This window comes from Gadus morhua, chromosome 3 (assembly GCF_902167405.1).
Source record: "Gadus morhua chromosome 3, gadMor3.0, whole genome shotgun sequence".
Taxonomy (NCBI): Eukaryota; Metazoa; Chordata; class Actinopteri; order Gadiformes; family Gadidae; genus Gadus; species Gadus morhua.
In genome coordinates, this window is record NC_044050.1 from 25,111,956 (window position 1) to 25,116,228 (window position 4,273).

Below are 4,273 nucleotides of genomic sequence, written 5' to 3' on the forward strand. Positions count from 1 at the left end.
CTCTAAACATCACAGGTCCCACAGCCAACCAAAACAAAGTCCATCCTCCCTGCAAGAAAACATGTTATTATTATTAATGTTAATACTAATTAAAATAGCAAAAACTATAATTATCAATATCATTATCGTTGCTATTATTACAATCATTCATATTATTAACACCAATTCTAACAAAAACAATAATGATCATCATCATTGCTATTATTACAACTAGAGTTTCCGCGCGTGCGTTGCGCGCGCTCAACCTCTAGTTGTAATATTAAACCAATAGCAATAATGTGGAAACCCCAGTCGATAATGTAACAAATTTCTGAGCACATAATATAATAACATTTTGCTTATAATGTTACAACGATAACAATTTGGTTCACCTATTACGTTATGAAGCAAGCATAATAATATCCTCCTTACTTTATGAAGCAAGCATAAGAATTTCCTCCTTACTTTATAAAGCAAGCATAATCATTTAAAGTTCGCCGCAATTGTATATCAGAAGATTTGACCCTGAGGGTGATCCACACTTGATTGTAATTCTATAGAATGATATGATTTAGACTCACTGAAGTGCAGGGAGATGAGGAGAATACTCAGCAGTCCGAGGCTCACAATGACAGTGATGAGCAACCATAGAGCTGTTCAGTAGTAGGACACACACACACACACACACACACACACACACACACACACACACACACACACACACACACACACACACACACACACACACACACACACACACACACACACACCAACACATACACACACACGATCACTTTGGCTAAAAAAGTTTTCTAAACATAAATCTTAAATGTATTTGGAGGAATACATACTTTTTTGGATAATTCTTTTGGACTGGATTATTTATTTTAAAGGTTCCATGGCATGAAAATCTCACTTTATGAGGTTTTCTAACATTAATATGAGTACCCCATATCTGGCTATCGTCCCCCAGTGGCTAAAACTTGCGTTTGGTGTAATACGAGCACTAGGTATCCTGCTCGCCTTTGAAGAAATGGAAGCTCAGGCGCACTGTTACGCGGCTCAGACGTAACAAAGAAACGAGGCAGGAAACAGTGTGACAATCCACGTTTCTGGTGTGAATTATTGATAATTTAATAATTATATTGATGATATGTATTATATGATATAGATATCAATGGATTATATGATATTATTTAGATATAGAGCTCCAGGACTGTAACGCAAGTGTTGTACACTTCTTTGTTATTTGGATAACCGTTCTGCTGTTGGTGTTATGGCGCATAACACGTCGGACTCTCGTCGCTGGTCTTTCCACAACGAGACTCGTAGTGGGGGTTATCTCAGCCATGGTTGAGTGGGAATTGGGGGAAAGGAACTTTGGCTTTGACTCCCTGAAGTACATGAACCACGACATGGAGGAGAAAGGGATTGTTGCCCACGATTGTCTCCCGCTTGAGCCCTGCTTCCCGCTGCCCGCTGCCGAGGTCCCACCGCCTCGGCGCTGCCCGCTGTAGGAGGCGAGGTGGTGAGGCTCCGGTGGGAGACAATCGCGGTCAAAAATCCCTTTCTACTCCATGTAGTGGTTCAGTCTACTTCAGACTGATTTGGACACTGAAGAACCAGAGACGTCGGAGAACCCGACACAGTCGTTTGAGATTCATAATATCGTCTGGAGGCGCACACAGCTTTTGGCCGTGATAATATCTATTATGTGATATAGATATCTATGTATAATATGATATTATTTAGATATAGAGCTCCAGGACTCCCGAGCTTCAACCCTAACCCTAACCCTAACCCGGAGTATTCTAGAATATTTACAGAACACGGCCAAAGGCTGTGTGCGCCTCGCCATTGTGATACATCCACTGTAAACAGAGCGCATGGTACCGTGGCTGCGAGCGGCTCAGGGCCACATCCCCACCCTCCTCCTTGACCCGCCTCGCTCCTGGTCCGAAACGGCGCGTTTGGCGAAAGCTCAATGTGCGACTGGCTCGTAGTGGCTGTAATTCTGCACCATAGCTGAATTTCGGGAACGACTTCAAATACTGTGTTAGGGGCCCACTAATATCTATATTAAAGCATCCATAAGTAGCATGCAATGGGACCTTTAAATTCTCTAAAAAAGGGGCTCCTACCAAATCTTCGCTTTATGGTCTCCTCCCGGTTCAAGGACGTGTTCTCAGGTTCCTCAGAGGGTCCAGGGTCCGGTTCAGAGATGGTGACCATGGGTGCTCTCTGAGGGCTTCCACGGCTTCTGAACTTAGCCTTCTTCATTGCTCTATCAGCTGGAAAAACAATGTCAGGGGTTTTAATTCTGACCAATTATCAGCTTGCAATCTGATACCATCAGTGTCAGGAAAATGTTTTTCTTCTGCTCTTATCAGATGCCTTAATTTGACACACAGACTCACTCAAGCACACACACACACGGACACAGAGTAATGTTCACACAAATATATTCATATTGCGTGGCTATCATTCACAGTCCAGACTCTCTACGGTCTGCAGAATCCCTCACCGTCTTGAAGAAACACCTGAAGACCTCAACTGAGAACACCTCAGTAATTGATGACTGGTACTGTGGCTCTCGTGTTGAGTTTCGAACACAATTAAGCAGAACAAGTACTGGTCTATAGCATACATGTTATTATTCCCTCATTATTGACATATACACACAGTAATACACACAGAAATACATACGTACACACACACAGTAATCGAGGGGGCACAACATGTGGCCTGCGTGTCACCAGGGTCTTTCACATCGGCCCATGCAGAAAATATGAGGACATGTAATTAATTTGACACGTGAGTACACCTGATATCACTTCAGTTATATGAGCAGCCATTAATAAAACACAAAATTGTTGATTAAATAAACCATTGTCACTCTGATGTCACTTTGCACTACCAATATTAATTAATATTAAGTAATGAAAAACTAAACTTGTGTTCTGCTGCCTAAAGTTACTCTGCACTCTGTTCCACGTATATAACGAACATATATCATGAAACACACAACTACTTGAGATGGCTAGCAATAGTCCATAACTCATGGGCGTAATCACAAGTCAAGTAAGGTCAATGAGAGCTTTTGGTCTTGAACACACACATGTCGTTATTTAGGAGAATTAATCTGTCTATACGTCGCTGGTTCATCAGGTTGGTCCCTTTGGTTAATAACTTTTTCTAAAAGTACATTTTAAATGTATGCAGATGAAAACACTTTTTTTACTGGATCATGGCACCTATAAATCTTCTCTTCCTGCGCTCCCTCCGGTCCAAAGACGTGTCCTCAGGTTCCTCAGAGAGTCCAGGGTCCGGTTCAGAGATGGTGACCATGGATCCTCTCTGACAGCTTTCAATGCTTCTGCTCTCAGGAGTCAGCTCTGCTTTATCAGTTGGAGAAATCCCGTCACACGTTTTTATTCTGACCAGTAATCAGCCTGCAATCTGATATAATCAGTGTCAGGAAGTGACAGTTTTTCTTCTACTCTTATCAGATGTCCTCATTTGACACACAGACTCACGGATGCATGCAAACACAAACAAACATTTTTTCTAAAGAGACAACATACATAGGTAGAATATAGCAGATAGCGTCCCTCATTATGGGAACGGCAGAATTAGTGTGTTTTGCTAACGTTGTCTGTGTGTGAGTGCGGGTGTGTGTGTGGGGGGGGTGAGTGAGTGAGTGAGTGAGTGAGTGAGTGAGTGAGTGAGTGAGTGAGTGAGTGAGTGAGTGAGTGAGTGAGTGAGAGAGAGAGAGAGAGAGAGAGAGAGAGAGAGAGAGAGAGAGAGAGATTGTGTGTGTGGTCTAAAAGCAGTGTTGGTTGTTCCAGTAGTTGATGTTAACTCTGATGCATATCATTTCTGTGAAGCCTATCTCTTCTGCTCACAGGGAATTAACATCCACGCAAACCACTTTTACCATGCAAACCACCGTCTTTATGCCTAGTGTGAGTGCGGCCTCAGGGCGCACTCACACTAGGCAAGTTTGCCTGTTCTGTGCTGCAGGAAGATTCAGCACGATTCCCCCCCTCCCTACTCCCCCCGCTGGCCCGTGCTCACACTGCTCCCAAAGGCCGTGGCCTGAGCACGATTGCTCCTTCATACATACGTCATCACGTCGTAATACGATAAATACGTCATCACCAAGCGTCCTCGCCGCCATAACAACAATGGAGAACAACAACGTGAATGCTGTCGTCGGCCCAATTTTCAAGTAAACACACGACTTCACTATCGCACCAACGTAAACCCACTCGTGAACCGCTTGCCGCCATTG